Genomic DNA, 17,568 nt, shown 5'->3' on the forward strand with positions numbered 1-17,568 from the left:
TTTTTCATTTTGTCCCACATCAAATTATCTCATTATTTCCTCAAACACAACTTTTATTTTATTTTTATTTTCACCTTTGGCCACTTTCCAGAGATCGAACAACTTTATTTTATCCATTTTAACAGCACTAATAATACAAAGCATTACACGCGTTGATCAAAGCAGTCGTCGGCTACTGCGATTCGATTCATGAATGAGATTGATACCAATTAAACTGTCACGACTCGTGGTGTTGTTGTTTATATTTGACATCGAAGGGCAAAAATGCTGACTTTGATTTTGAAATATTTTATAGTATTTTTGATGCACTTTCAAAAGAGTACAAATTTAGCTGCTAGTTTTTGCAACCTTCTGAGTTAGAGGACATTGAAAACTATCATTGTTATTTAAAAAAAAAATGATCGTAACTCGATAACGAAAAATTATATCGATTCACATTCTTCAGCAGAAATATGCGCAATGAAAAGTACTAAAATTGCTTCATAGAGAGTATGAAGATAGACTAACTATTTAAAAAGTTATAGTTAAAAAACTGACTTTTTCAGAAACACCCTAAGTTAAAGAATAAAAATAATTATAACATAAAAACCGATAGTGCTATAACTTTAATTCATTTGAAAATGTTAACTGAAAAACATTTTTCTACAACTTTGCTGAAGTAAGTACCTTGCTATACCATTTTGTTCGAAAAATAATTTTTCGAAAAGAATGTTTGAGAGGACCACCCTAGCTACATTTTACTTTAAAAGAAAGCGAATTTAATCCCCAAAAATATTCTCTCAGACATAATTTCTCTAAAATGAACGGTTTGGGAGTTATTGATTTTTGTCCCGAAAAATCGCCCTTGTGACTCATAGTGCATTCAAAGAAAATCAACAGTGCATATTTCCAGACTTGGTTTTATTTCCAATTTAGAACTATTGTGTTTTTTACATCCTAGATTGCATGATTCAGTGATCGAAACCCAAAACTTCATGAAGTATTTGAAATTATTAAATTAAAATTTGTGTTTGCTATTGAAATTGACAAAATGATAGTATATATAGTATATAGTCCCTTTGGCGATTGTTTACTTTTTCGGTCCCACCTATCAGCATTGAAGTATCGCCCTTACGTTTTTTTACAATACCAATTTTACAATTGGTGGAGGTTTGGTGAAAATCGATCTTAATGTCTAAACGGCATACTTCCGAAACCGTAATTTTTGAAGTTTTAAAATTATGCAGAATTAATTTTCCAGAAAATAGTAACAGAGCAAATAAGTACCAAAGTCCAAAAAAATCAATTTTTGTCAAACGTTATTTTTTCGAGTTTACATCAAATCTCAATGTTTCATGCATTATAATGTCATTTGGCATCAAAAATACAAATTTGATTTTGAAAATTTTTCATTTCAGTTTATATGGGAATTTGTTGTGTGATTGCACTCTTCAACTCGTAACTCCGGAACCGGAAGTCCAATCAATAAAAAATTCAATAGCAGCCGATGGGAATATTGTACCTTTCATTTGAGACTAACTTTGTGCAAATCGATCCAGCCATCTCTGATTAACAGAGGTCACATTTTTTCCACATACACACATACACACACATACATACAGACATACATACACACAGACATTTTCCGATCTCGACGAACTGATTCGATTAGCATATGACACTCGGTCCTCCCGGTCGGGATTAGATCGACGAATTTTAGAGTGAATGAGAAAGGCAAAAACATTTTAAGCAATTGTTGAAATTTATGCATTTTTTGTTGAGCAGTTCTATGTTTCATAGAATTAAATCAATTTTAACTTCGCTTCCTATTAAATAAAGACCCTTATTACAGTACATTTCTACAAAAACGAGCTCAATTTGAAAATAAATCTGAGGATTATGATTGATTACAGAACTCTGGAATTTTCTATTGGAATGTTTTCAGGCAGGAATTTGATATTTATGCTATTAGACAACTGTGAAATCAAGACCAATAGATCAGTAACATATCAGGACCCCCTTCCGACAATTTATCAAAATTCCTCATGATGTTTACAACAACAGGTTATCAATCTACGGATCAGATAATTGTTATTGTAATATTGAATTAAATCAGTCAGCATCAATAAATTTTCAACTTCAATCCAATATTTGTTTTGGTGTGGTGGGGGGGGGGGGGGGGGGTTGTATGGTGTTAAACCCCAAAACCTTCTCTTGGCTTCGCCGTTGCTTGGAGTTATTTATTTCGCTTCTCATTTTCCGATATGTTTCAGATCGATCCGATGGTTATAAGTTAGCAAAATTGCAGTCAGAAAGTTCGCACAAATGAACATTTTTGTACTGATAAGTTATCAAGTTCCTTCCAGATAACTTGGAAGTGTTCGGTGATTATTTCTAGCGGTTGTAGATAGTAAAATGAAATACAAAATTCGTTTTATCGAAATAATGTTTGGTTTATTTCAATGGATTATTACTATATTGAACAATAAATAAGCGACAAAGAGTAATCAACAAACAACAAGCCATAACTTTTAAAGTATTCAAAATAGATATTTGAAGTCTTCAGTAAAGTTATTCGCAAAAGTAAGAGCTACAAATTTGCTGAAGGCATCATTTCGATATAATCACTTCCAAAAAAATTTGTGGAAATATCTCACTCATAGGGGGATTAATCAGCAAAAGCACAATACCAAAAGAAAGGGCATATTGCCTCCATTAAATTCTCCGAAGATACTATTGACCTAAAATAAGCCGTTTTGGCGTTAATAATAGATTACATGTTTTTGGTCATATTTCTGCCTATGGGAAATGATAAAAATCTTTAGTCCGCATTTAATGTTAAATATCTCTTTTGACAATAGTACGATTTCAACAATCTATAGCTTGTTCGAAAGGTATTCGTTAAAGCTGTCTAAAAACATATAAATTGTTAATCTACATTGTCAATTTCGGCAGATAATTTAAAAAAAACTGCAAAAAACGCCATTTTTGAGCATTAAAACATTCATATCTTGGAAACTAAACATCAGAATCAAAAACAAATTAATAGCGTTCATACTGTTTTTTAGTTCTTTCATTTAAAATCGGTTTGGATAAGATCGGTTCAGCCATTGCTGAGAAACACGAATGAGAATTTGTCCGTTACATACACACACACACAGACACACACACACACACAGACATTGTCCCAAATCGTCGAGCTGAGTCGATTGGTATATAAGACTCGGCCCTCCGGGCCTCGGAAAAAATCTTGAAAGTTTGAGCGGATTCTATACATTTCTTTTATAAGAAATGTAAAAAGCTTGAATATCCATTTTATGGATTTTCCACTTCGTCCGTCTTCAGCCAACTCATTGTTGAATCGAGGGTGATACATTAACTTGGTACGCACTTACCTATACGACTAACGCGGTAAACATCTGAACAGATGTTGTTGAAAACTGTCTAAAATAGATATATCTGTATTAGTTGTGTTCCAATTTCACGCTTGTTGATGTCAATTACGGGGAAACATTTGAAACTGTCGTAGCTCCACAAATCATAGCACCAAGGCTCCAAGCTCGAAACAACGTTCCAGCTGGACAAAGTCAAACTTCAATTTACCGCCCCCCTCCTCTCACACATACACACAGACACTTGAAGCGAAACCACCACCCATTAGAAGCTGATGGTAATTGAGTCTTTGGAGTGTGTTGCTTCTCCATGTTTTTTTTCGTTTCTTTCTCCTGCACCACGCCCACAACCAACTGCACTGACAACGGCTTGGACGAGATATGTAGGACCAGTTTTTTTCCCCCATCGTCGTTGTTCGTCCTTGAGGCGAGTCCAGCATAGCATGTCAAGCTTGACGTTGGTCAGTGTCACTGGCGATGTGGCGATCGTATGTGAAGCACGTGGAAGATACCTCCGCGTCACATTTTCAACCCCCTGGGACTGAGCGTTGAGGGTATTCCTGACAGCGTGTTGAGTTTTGCTACATTTTGAATATTTTGTTCGTTTCGGTAAGAGCTAGCGAAACGAGTAAATGTTATTATTGCGTGCATGCCAGTGTGACTACAAGAAGTTTGGTCGAAATTATATCATTTTTCATCTACAAGCGTTTAGAATGTACGCTTAGAATATGAAAAGGTAATACAATACACAATAATCAACTTGTAGCGAAACAATCACAAAATTCTCAAAATTTTGGTGTTTTTTGAATCAGCGAAAAATCAATCAATAGCAATCATGAAAAAATTCAACCCAAGTGTACTAATTCCTAAATCTTACTGTTGCTTATACAGACTTTCGTTGTTATCCCGACTATCACAGATTAAATAAAAGGAACAACTCATTGCCCCGTGTTACCGAGAGTGGAGCAAGTAAGGTGATTTTGACGCATAACCAAATACATCACGTGGTTTCCACATGCACCCTAAAACGATACCACATTTAAATCGTACGTAAACAGAAACAAACAAAATAGGCCAAAATTCGAAATGTATTCCAATCCATGTTCTCTAGACAGAATTTGTTCAAAATTGTTTTCTTGCACATAGTTGGGTGTTACTAAATTAAATGTCTCGATATATCAAGTCTGATCAGATTGATTCAATTGGTGCAAATTTGTCGGTCATTGGATTTGGTGAAGAAGTTTAAAGTATGCTGGGACAGAAACAACGGAATCTGAAGATAATGTCAGATCATTTTCGATCTGACATGTTTAACCTTTACAGTACCATGTTAAAATTTTTCTGAAAATTTTGTTTAAATTTTGCTCTCATTTCGTCAATGTTTGACCGAATTGGATGGAACCGGCTTTAAAAGAACTGGAATTTACTCCAGTTTCTATGTACCAAGTAGCGTTGAAATCCGTATACCGGTTCCGAAGTTAATCTGAATTCTCGTGGGGTATATCCGGCATCCCAGTGGGGTGACGGACGAGTTTTGAAGAAACATCCCATAAATTTAAGTAATTGTGTTTTGAAATGTGCTACATATTACTACTTCCCATTGATCCTTCACAATAGACATAAATTGGACCAATCTTGGCCACCGGAGAACTGTTCCGAGATAACCTAAGAAAATGTATATATTTTTCTATCATTCCAGCAATTTGGGTTCATAGCTTTATACGAAATGCGAAGTTCTTCCAATCATACGGTTCTACAGCTCCCTCAAGCTATGGCCATTCCGGCACAGGTTCCGGACGGATGGACATTTGACGCCATTTTGAAAACCAAGATGGCGGCTTCCGGTTACCACAAAACAGTGAAAACCACCATCAATATGGGTGTTATTTGAAAGAGGATGGCCGGAAATCGATAACTGACGCCATTTTGAAAACCAAGATGGCGATTTCCGGTTATCACAGTGAAAAGTATCCTCAATACGGGTGTCATTCGAAAGGGAGTGGTCAATAGAAGACAGAAATTGATTTTTAACGCCATTTTCAAAACCAAGATGCCAGCTTCCGGTTATCACAAAGCAATGCAAACCACCATCAATAATGGTGTCATTGTAATGCGCTGGTGGTCAGCAAAATCCGGAAATTGGTTTTTTGACGCCAATTCGAAAACCAAAATGGCGGGTTCCTGTTCCAAAAAAAAACAGTGAAAACCGTCTTCAATATGGGTGTCATTAGAAAGGAGATGGTCAGCAGGAGACGGAATTTGATGATTGACGCCATTTTGAAAACCAAGATGGCGGCTTCCGGTTTCCAAAAAACAGTGAAAACTACCATCAATATAGGTGTTATTTGAAATGGATTGGTGAGAAGAAGTCCGAAATTGATTATTTATGCAGTTTAGAAAACCAAGTTACCGGTTTCCTGTTACTGCAAAACAGCGAAAACTATCATTAATATGAGTATCATGAAAGGGGTAGTCATAAAGTGATTTTTGACGCCATTTTCGAAAACCAATATGGTGGCCTATATTGATGGTAGGTTACTACAAAACAGTGAAAATCATACTAAGTATGGGTGTCATTTGAAAGGGGGTGGTCAGTAGATGTAGTGTTGGTGGTGGTACTACCACCTTTGTAACAGGACTGTCCATAGCACTGAGCAATCTTTACACGACAAGAATGACGTGTTCAAGCATTACTCTCTGACCATACTCAGCATGCTACTGTATGAAGGGCCAAAAAGGAATTGCGTGGTCGGAAACTGACTTCGCTCACATGTACTACGGAAGATTTTGCTTCCAATAACAAGACCATATAAGCCGATCACAATGCAAGCCATTGTTATACAAAGTAGAGAAAATCCTGCGCAATGTTCACGAAATGTTTGCAACAAGAATCTGGCTACTCCACTTTTCCTGTCCAAATCGTTTCAATAAGATGGCTTGATGGTCCCTCTCAATTCCCATGTATTCTATGTATGGGTCATTCCGCGCGCAGTGATCAGGGCACGTGTAATCGACCTTTACGGATTTGAACCAAATTAGGAGGAATTGTTCATCTAAGACCAATATATAAAAACCCAAATTTTGGTGTCAATTGAATCACCCCTCTGGCCATGGGAGCAGCAACCGCCCCCCCCCCCCCCGCTTTGACAAATTGTCAAAACCTTTGATTTCCAGAAGTGGCAGGGTCATTAGAACAGGCTTAATATCGTGCGGGCTTAATTTTTGCCTTCTGATAATGAGGGTCGAGCTTAGGCAGAATAACTACGAATCACTCGAGTTCACTATCATGTGTCCTTGATAAAGGTAGACGTATCTATCTTTACCGTGACAACCGGCAAAAATTAAGCCACGCAAGATCACCACTGAAAACCTGTCGACGATTAGCATCAATCTGAATGATGATTGCTGCTGTTCATCTCTGTATGCCTTTTGAATGCCGGGATAGATTTTTATTAGACTATTGTCACTGTTCTCACAGTCGTGGCGGGTTTGCTACATTGTGTAAGGCAGTGGCTGTGTCTACAGCGGCTACCCACCGCTGCCGATGGAATCCCATCAGTTTCTTTTTCTTTTTTCCCTTTTTTATTTCGACTATGTTAGTCACATTTTCTTTTTTTTTTTTTATACGTTTTAACGACATTCAATTAGCTAGAGATTACTGGGTAGGGAAAGTTATGAAACTTAGAGCCATAGTACTCAAGTGAGAGCAAGGATGTGAAGTAAACAGATCGGAAAACTAGAAGTGGCAGGGTCATTAGAACTCTAATGACCCTGCCACTTCTAGTTTTCCGATCTGTTTACTTCACATCCTTGCTCTCACTTGAGTACTATGGCTCTAAGTTTCATAACTTTCCCTACCCAGTAATCTCTAGCTAATTGAATGTCGTTAAAACGTATAAAAAAAAAGAAAATGTGACTAACATAGTCGAAATAAAAAAAGGGCCTTTGATTTCCTTTTAAACATATCTCCGGTTCTATTTACTCTAGAACAAAACCGTAAGATGGGTTTTGAAGAAAATTGTTCAAGGAGTTTAGAAAAAATATTAGTTTTTGGCGGCAGTGCTGCCAACTATCCGATTTTTCATCAAAATAGCAAATAAGCGATATTTTGAAGCAAAAAAAACGCTATTTCCCATATAAAATCGCAAGCACACAACAATAAAAAAACAACTTGAGAACTCTGAGTTCACACATCATTTATCGTGAAGTAGACGAGAAATGATGGAAAACTATGTTTTTGGTTTCCTTTCAGCAGATCAGGGTCAATTTTTATGACCGTTTGAAGATTATTCCAATTTTGGCCAATAAAAATAGATTTTTATATGATAAAATGCGAGTTCTTCCCTTCAAAATAGTGCATCTCAGAATGCGCTCAAATTATATTGAGATTGTAAGTGTTTTTTATGCAAAAATATATGAGGAATACGATGGCATTAGAATTTTCAAAATTAAAATATGTATAATGAGAGAAAAATAACTTTTAATATATAAGTGAAAAAATCGCATAGTTGGCATCACTGCCGTGAAAAGTTAATTTTTTTATAGACTCCTTGAACAATTTTCTTCAAAAAACATATTTCGGATGAATTCTATAGTAAATAGAACCGGAGATATAATCAAAAGAAAATCAAGGGTTTTAGCAATTTGTCAAAACGGGGGGTGATCCCATGACCTGAGGGGTGATTCAATTGACATAAAAATTTAGGTTTTTATATATTGGCCCTAGATGAACAATTACTCCAAATTTAGTTCAAATCCGTGAAGGTCGAATTTGAATCTTTTTTGATCACTTCGCGCGGAATGACTTATATGTATGATGATAGATAAAATTACATAAAATGTATTGTTATGTGTATAATAAACAAAACATTTAGTGGACATAATTAATATATGTCCTGAAAATAGAACAATGAAGAAATAATTAATATAATGCTCATGCTGCTCGTTACTAATATAATCAAAATATCATGCAGTGTTGATATCAATCAATTAAAAAGTGTCAAGTATAATGATGAACATAATGGAAAAAAATGAATGAAATCAATATTATGAACAAATTGAAATTTTTTATTATAATAATAGCATAGCATAGCATATACGATTGCACAAATCGTAGGTGACTGTACAATGATCAGCTAATATTTAACAAGATATCCACTATACCACGTCGCAAGAAAAAACATTTGGGATTAACACGTGTACACTAGACTGCTCAGAAAAATAATGAATTTTTGAAAACTCAACCGGCCCACCCCTGAGTCAATTACTAGTTCCACCAGGAGTACTTGCTCCAAATTTGAAGCAAATCGGGCAAGTCTAGCTACCGGACCAACGCGTCTGAGGTTTGTATGGGTTTTTTGACAATTTATATGGAGAAAACTGACTAGCTCGAATTTTTACCGTTAGGTGGCACTGTATATACCGAATTATCAGTGTAAGTGAAAATAAAAAAGATAATTTGATTATCTACAACTTTGTCGAAGACTGCTAGTCAATCCGGCTTTGCGAAAAGAAGTTATTAAACTTTTAGCGAAGTGATGTCTGAGTCAGTTTTGCATGGGGCCTAGCAGTGCCTGGTAGTGTATCAGTACTAGGTTCTAATAAATTAAATATTTTTGTGAAATAATGGTTGGATTTAGCTGAATAGTATGTTCGGAAGAATTGCAGTGCATAATACGAGTTATGTTTTGGTTAGAAAAATTTAGTTCCACCTGTAACCGCATAGATGGCGCCAACACTAACTTTTCAACGGAGCGAGATAGAATATTGAGATGTTTGGAAGAATTACTGCGAAATTCCTGTTCTACGACTTTGTAGAAGACACCCACACACCTGGACGTATACCACACTATGAATCCGACACCGACACCAACCACGAACGCGTGAATCAACAAATACATCTCCAATGCAACGCACGATCACGACCCGCAGTATTGAACAAGGAAAAATACACATGTCCAAATCGAAAATTATTATTATCATAATATTGCCGTTACTTTTAAATTGCGATTGACAGCCCATAGGAACATGGGCTAGAATGAACTAATCTTGTTGAGATCTGCGTTCAACATGTTGACAACAATATGATTTAATTCGGTTATTCTCGCATCGTAATGACTACGGAATTATTGTTGGTGTGAAATAGTTGCTACTTGAGCAACTTGAGTGACCGTTCATTTCTAAATAAAACAAATACCGATGATGATTTTGACTATTTTGTGGTACCGCCATCTTGCTTTCCAAAATCAATTATTAACCGTATCTGCCGACCATCCACTCGCAAATGACTTCCATATTGATGATAGTCTTCACTGTTTTGTGGAAACCGGAAGCCGCCATCTTGGTTTTCAAAATGGCGTCAATCATCAATTTCCGTCTTTTACTGATCACCCCATTTCAAATGCCACCCATACTGACAATGGTTTTCATTGTTTCCTTGGAACATCTTAGTTTTCAAATGACCATCTCCTTTCTAATGACACCCATATTGAAGACGGTTTTCACTGTTTTTTTTTTGGAACAGGAACCCGCCATTTTGGTTTTCGAATTGGCGTCAAAAAACCAATTTCCGGATTTTGCTGACCACCAGCGCATTACAATGACACCATTATTGATGGTGGTTTGCATTGCTTTGTGATAACCGGAAGCTGGCATCTTGGTTTTGAAAATGGCGTTAAAAATCAATTTCTGTCGTCTATTGACCATTCCCTTTCGAATGACACCCGTATTGAGGATACTTTTCACCGTTTTGTGATAACCGGAAATCGCCATCTTGGTTTTCAAAATGGCGTCAGTTATCAATTTCCGGCCATCCTCTTTCAAATAACACCCATATTGATGATGGTTTTCACTGTTTTGTGGTAACCGGAAGCCGCCATCTTGGTTTTCAAAATGGCGTCAAATGTCCATCCGTCCGGAACCTTTGCCGGAATGGCCATAGCTTGAGGGAGCTGTAGAACCGTATGATTGGAAGAACTTCGCATTTCGTATAAAGCTATGAACCCAAATCGCTGGAATGATAGAAAAATATATACATTTTCTTAGGTTATCTCGGAACAGTTCTCCGGTGGCCAAGATTGGTCCAATTCATGTCTATTGTGAAGGATCAATGGGAAGTAGTAATATGTAGCACATTTCAAAACACAATTACTTAAATTTATGGGATGTTTCTTCAAAACTCGTCCGTCACCCCACTGGGATGCCGGATATACCCCACGGGAATTCGGATTAACTCCGGAACCGGTCTACGGATTTGAACGCTACTTGGTACATAGAAACTGGAGTGAATTTCAGATCTTTTAAAGCCGGTTCCATCCAATTCGGTCAAACATTGACGAAATAAGAGCAAAATTTAAACAAAATTTTCAGAAAAATGTTAACATGGTACTGTAAATATTAAAGAGCTGACAGCTAGTTGTGCAATTATTTATGAATGATAATTATAACTACATATTTAGGATGCATCAGGATTCAGCTCAGTATTATAGCAGCACAACAATGTATTATAATCGAGATACTTTCGCGTATCTACTAAAACTACACAAATATCATTTGGTTGATGTTAAGTCAGACCGGACTAAGGGACATTGTATTGATTTCGAGAAAAACGAGTTTAAAGTTTGAATCGCAGCATCCTTTACGTTATAATTCGAGATTAATTTTTGCCATAATTCTTGCTAATTATAACATATTTAAAATCTGGTAAGTGTTGAATGTAGCCGAAGAAATTCTTTATCCAACGCTATCATTATCTCATTTTTTGAGGTTTTGCGACTTAGTCCGGTCTGACTTAACACCGACCATTTGACAGTCAGCATTGCATCAATCATTTCAAATTGGGAAGATGGTGGACATGGGTCAAGAATTTTATGAGGTACTAGCTGATACCCATCGTGCGTTGCTGCGATTTTCAACGAAATAGGAGGAAAACACAATTTGTTCCGAAGCGCCATCTAGCGGGCAGATAACCCCCAACCAATAGCACACAAACACGTTCCATAATAAATGCCAGCTATGTATAAATTTTGACGGCAATCGGTTAAGCCGTTAGGGAGTCCATAAATCATATACATACAAACATTGACTTTTATATATTATATATATATATATATATATATATATATTATATAATATATATAATATATATATTATATATATATATTATATATATATATATATATATATATATATATATATATATATATATATATATATATATATATATATATATATATATATATATATATATATATATATATATATATATATATATATATATATATATATATATATATATATATATATATATATATATATATATATATATATATATATATATATATATATATATATATATATATATATATATATATATATAGATAGATAGATAGATAGGTGTGAAATTACATTGGCAAGTTCTCTTGGGGTAAAGACCGTCCTAGATGGCTAATGTGACCAAAGCGGCAAATTTATGTAATTGAACACCAGTTTTAATAAGTTTTGCATCATGGTGGTTCCAGTTTATATGGGGATTTGCTGTATTACCGCGCTTCTCATCCACTAACTCCGGAACCGGATGTCGTATCAGAAATAAATTCGATAGCGCCCTATGCCTTTCATTTGAGACTAAGTTTAAGAAAATCGGATCGATTATCTTGGAGTAAGATGTAAATTCACCTAAGGAACTAAGCCACTTTCCCGAAGCTTCCAGTTTCACAGAAGGAGTCCAAAGTGGTCAATGTGGGTTTGATTGGGAACCAGTGAGCTGAAACAATAAATTCAAGCAATTAAGAACACATTTAATAGGGGTGGAGATAGCGTAGTTGGTAAATCGATTGCCTTGTACGCAGATCACCTGGGTTCAAATCCTAACCCCGCACATAGGGTTAGAGATTTTTCTAAAGAGATTTCTCTAACCCGACAAAGAGGCGAATGACCCTAAGGTTAAAACCTCTATAATCAAAATAAACGAAAAAACATTTTTAATGAGTTTTTGCATCTTTTAGATAACATGCTGATACCAATTTATATAGAAATAGCATGCGTGATCGCACACTTCAACCCGTAACTGGAAAGGGACCGTCCATAAATGACGTAGCATTATATGGGGGAGGAGGTAGTTTTGTATTTTGTGCTCATAGTGTGAATTATAAAAATTTGTCAGAAGTAGTTGTTAGGAAAACTTTTTTTATTTAAAGCTTCTCCATTATTCAAATACAATGAGAAAGCTTCTTTTATGTCTGTAAAATAATAAACATTAGACTTTTGACAATTTATGATGGGGTAACGCGAATAACTTTTAAATAAGACATAATTACATAAATTAATTGTTCTTGTTGGAGCAAAATTCCAAATATCTCCAAAATTATCGCATTTTGGAAAATATTTGTTAAATGCATTTTGATTTAAAATGATGCTTAGAATTTTATTCTGTAATAAAATTACTGTTTTGTATGTCAATTAGTATGAAATTTAAAAACGCTTTTAATCCACCTAACAGTGTGATGAGACATTTCTTATAACTCTTATCACTCTCTTCGGATATTATATCGTTTGAGAACATTTAGAGCTTGATGCTTCGTGATGTTTTTGATAAAACATACTACATGGGATAGTGGCAGGACTCAGAGAATCGCTCAAATCAGCATAGGACAACATCAGTGCTAGAAATCTCAAACCAAAGCAATGGGAAAGCGAAAAAATGGCCCATAAAATAGACATACAAACGAATTATTGCTAATACTCTGTTAATAAAATATCTAAATTCCTCAATCAATGCATTGTGGTGGGAAAACTGAATTTTCCTAAAGGGGTTATATATTGTACTGAGCCAAAAAAATCGATTTTTTTTATTGTTTTGAAGTTTATACTTTACTCAAATTTCCAACGCGACTGAGAACTAAGAAATCTACGCTTTTTCTTGAAAAGGGCAATACTAGTAGTGATACCATTCAAAGAAAATCAACAGTGAATATTTCCAGACTTGGTTTTATTTCCTATTTAGGAGCTATTGTGTTTTTTTTACATTCTTGATTGCATGATTCAGTGATCGAAACCCAAAACTTTATAAAGTATTTGAAATTATTAAATTAGAATTTGTTTTTGCTATTCAAATTGACAAAATGATAGTATCGCCCCTTTGGCGATTGTTTACCTTTTCAGTCCCACCTATCAGCATTGAAGTATCGCCCTTACGTTTTTTTTACAATAACTAACGTTTTACACCACCGATTTCGTCCGGGTTTTTTTCAATAGCGATCATTGTTACTATTTACAGCTGGTATCAGCTTAATATTCCTAAAAAATACGAAAAAAACAGTTTCGCCTCAAAACTGCTAGCAAAAAAAGTATCGCCCTGTTTGTTTGCATGGAGCGTGGAGGGCGAAACTTTAAATAAACAAACAAAATACAGTTTTGCCCGTTGTATTTTTTGCTGTAGTTTAAGAAAGCAATATCGTAGAATCCAAATTTTTAGGTTAATTTGTTACGTTTCAAAGCCCTCATTCGCATGTATGAAAAAAGCCTTATGTTTACAATTGTAAGTATCGCCCTTTTCACAAAAAAGCGTTGAAATGAAATCGCAGCTTCTGATATCACGCTATCTCTGAAGTGCAAGCGTGCATAGTTCCAAATTTTACTTCGACATCGACTTTTTCTAAAGGTGACTTCCTTGATTTGATCACTATTTATTAAAAAACCGCGGTTAAATAAAAAATAAAACTATTAAAAAATTTCAAATAGTTTATAATTTTCACAAACTTATTAGGTAAAATTGCTTTCGTAATATTGTGTAGGAAAAAAGGTGAAAATTTCAGTTTTTTCTCTATCTGCAACATATAAACCCTTAAGTATACCAATTAATTGGTATACGAATTGGAATAGGTTCGCCAAATTTTGGAAGAAGTCTATAGTCCCTTGAAAACTACCTAAAAAATGTTGTAGTTCGAAGCAATAAAAAATCCCCAAAAATGAAATGTACCTATTAATGTGAAACACAGTGAATAATACATACAATAAAGACCCATTTTCATCAGTCTCGTGGTGCATTTTAGGCTGACAAAATAGGGACATTGACTAAATCGGGCAATTTTTTTTCTTTATAATAAACTGAAACTGTTAAAATATTCTTCCCGTCCCTTGATGTGGTCTGATAACTATTTCTGATTATGATGAACTTTTTATTTTTGCATATTTCCATCTTCATGATAAGGAAACATGCTCAAGAAAGGATTTACTCGAATTCAGTCTTGTTCGTCTGCTAGAGCCCATCAAACATGTGTTCATATTTGGCTGATAAAATCGGGGTTTCAATTTATTATAATAGATATTCAGCATTCGAAGAAGTTTCTTGTGAACGAGCGTAGAACGACTTTGTTTCTACTTACTTGAAGTCAGCGGCGTAGCCAGAAATTCGGTTTGGTGAGGGTTTGGTGAAAATCGATCTTACTGTCCAAACGGCATAGTTCCGAAACCATAATTTTTGAAGTTTTAAAATTAAGCAGAATTATGTTTCAGAAAATAGTAACAGAGTTCGTGTCTTTAGCGAATTTGTTGAGTCTTTATTGTAGTCATGAATGTTAACCTGAGAAAATTCACCATAAATACTTCTTGGACGATATACCGTCAGAATTATTTTATCAAATGAAGCGCTGTTTAACGTTTGTAAAACTCATCGAAAATACTAAACCTCCGAGATTGGCGGTTTCAGAATGATGCTATCCTTAAATTACCGTTTTTGAGCATTTGACCTATACATATAATTGGCCATACAACAAAAATGAAATGCTCATCAAAATCGATCAGGACCTGCTAGAATCGCATGGAAATCGTCATTTTTCATAAATTTCTCTCTACATTCGGAAAGTGTTATCCTCGTTATTAATCATATTACGTTTTCGTCTCAACTCGACGCATTCCCAAAATAAAAACCCGTTTTAATCCACCTAGTGGTGCAATTGTGCTTGTCTCATTTGTCCAGACTACGATTCCATGGCTGGTTATGTTCAATACAATGGTGGAAATTAATATTACATGTTCAGTACGATATGCACATACATACAATGGATCGACAGCCACGATCTTGAGATACTATGTGATACTGAAACATCGCTTGAAACCAGCGGCGGATCATGGAGAAAGATCCGGGAGGTCCGGGTCCTGCCGAAAATTTTCAACTTGTTAAGAAATTTTAAACTAGTTTTAATTTTAAAGTAGCAACCCCTCACTGCATACTCCCTCCGGGCCGGTATGATTGACGACTTTTAGAGTGATTGCATAACCTTTCTATATGAGAAATGCAAAAATGTGCAAAAGTCCAAAAAAGTCAATTTTTGTCAAACATTATTTTTTTCGAGTTTACATCAAATCTCAATGTTTCATGCATTTTAAAGTCATTTGGCATCAAAAATACAAATTTGATTTTGCAAATGTTTCATTTCAGTTTATATGGGAATTTGATGTGTGATTGCACTCTTCAACTCGTAACTCTGGAACCGGAAGTCCAATCAATTAAAAAAATCAATTGCAGCCGATGGGAAGGTTGTACCTTTCATTTGAGACTAACTTTGTGCAAATCGGTCCAGCCATCTCTGAGAAACCGAGGTCACATTTTTTCCACATACACATATACACACACATACATACACACAGACATTTTCCGATCTCGACGAACTGAGTCGATTGGCATATAACACTTGGCCCTCCGGGTCGGAATTAGATTGACGAATTTTAGAGTGTTCGGAAAGGCAAAAACATTTTTAGCAAATGTTGAAAGTTATGCATTTTTCGTTGAGCAGTTCTATGTTTCATAGACATTAAATCAATTTTAACTTCGCTTCCTATTAAATAAAGACCTTTATTACAGTACATCTCTACAAAAGCGAGCTCAATTTGGAAAGAAATCTGAGGATTATGATTGATTACAGAACTCTGGAATTTTCTATTGGAATGTTTTCAGGCAGGAATTTGATATTGATGCTATTAGACAACTGTGAAATCAAGACCAATAGATCAGTTACATATCAGGACCCCATTCCGACAATTTACCAAAAGTCCTCATGATGTTTAAAACAACAGGTTATCAATCTACGGATCAGATAATTGTGATTGTAATATTGAATTAAATCAGTCAGCATCAATAAATTTTCAACTTCAATCCATTTTTTTTCTTGGGTGTGGTGGGGGGGGGGGTGTTGTATGGTGGTAAACCCCAAAACCTTCTCGTGGCTACGCCGTTGCTTGTAGTTATTTATTTCGCTTTTCATTTTCCGATATGTTTCAGATCGATCCGATGGTTATAAATTAGAAAAATTGCAGTCAGAAGGTTCGTACAAATGAACATTTTTGCACTGATAAGTTATCAAGTTCCTTCCAGACAACTTGAAGGTGTTCGGTGATTATTTCTAGCGGTTGTAGATAGAAAAATGAAATACAAAATTCGTTTTATCGAAATAATGTTTGGCTTATTTCAATGGATTATTACTATATTGAACAATAAATAGGCGACAAAGAGTAATCTACAAACAACAAGCCATAACTTTTAAAGTATTCAAAATAGATATTTGAAGTCTTCAGTAAAGTTATTCGCAAAAGTAAGAGCTATAAATTTGCTGAAGACATCATTTCGATATAATCACTCCCAAGAAAATTTGTGAAAATATCCCACTCATAGGGGGATTAAACAGCAAAAGCACAATACCAAAAGAAAGGGCATATTGCCTCCATTAAATTCTCCGAAGATACTATTGACCTAAAATAAGCCGTTTTGACGTTAATAATAGATTACATGTTTTTGGTCATATTTCTGGCAATGGGAAATGATAAAAATCTTTCGTCCGCATTTAATGTTAAATATCTCTTTTTATAATAGTCCGATTTCATTAATCTATAGCTTGTTCGAAAGGTATTCGTTTAAGCTGTCTAAAAACATATAAATTGTTAATCTATATTGTCAATTTCGGCAGATAATTCGAAAAAACTGCAAAAAACGCCATTTTTACGCATTCAAACATTCATATCTTGGAAACTAAACATCAGAATCAAAAACAAATTAATAGCGTTCATACTGTTTTTTAGTTCTTTCATTTAAAATTGGTTTGGATAAGATCGGTTCAGCCATTGCTGAGAAACACGAATGAGAATTTGTCCGTTACATACACACACACACACACAGACACACACACACACACAGACATTGTCC

The sequence above is a fragment of the Topomyia yanbarensis genome, chromosome 2 (genome assembly GCF_030247195.1).
Source record: "Topomyia yanbarensis strain Yona2022 chromosome 2, ASM3024719v1, whole genome shotgun sequence".
NCBI lineage: Eukaryota > Metazoa > Arthropoda > Insecta > Diptera > Culicidae > Topomyia > Topomyia yanbarensis.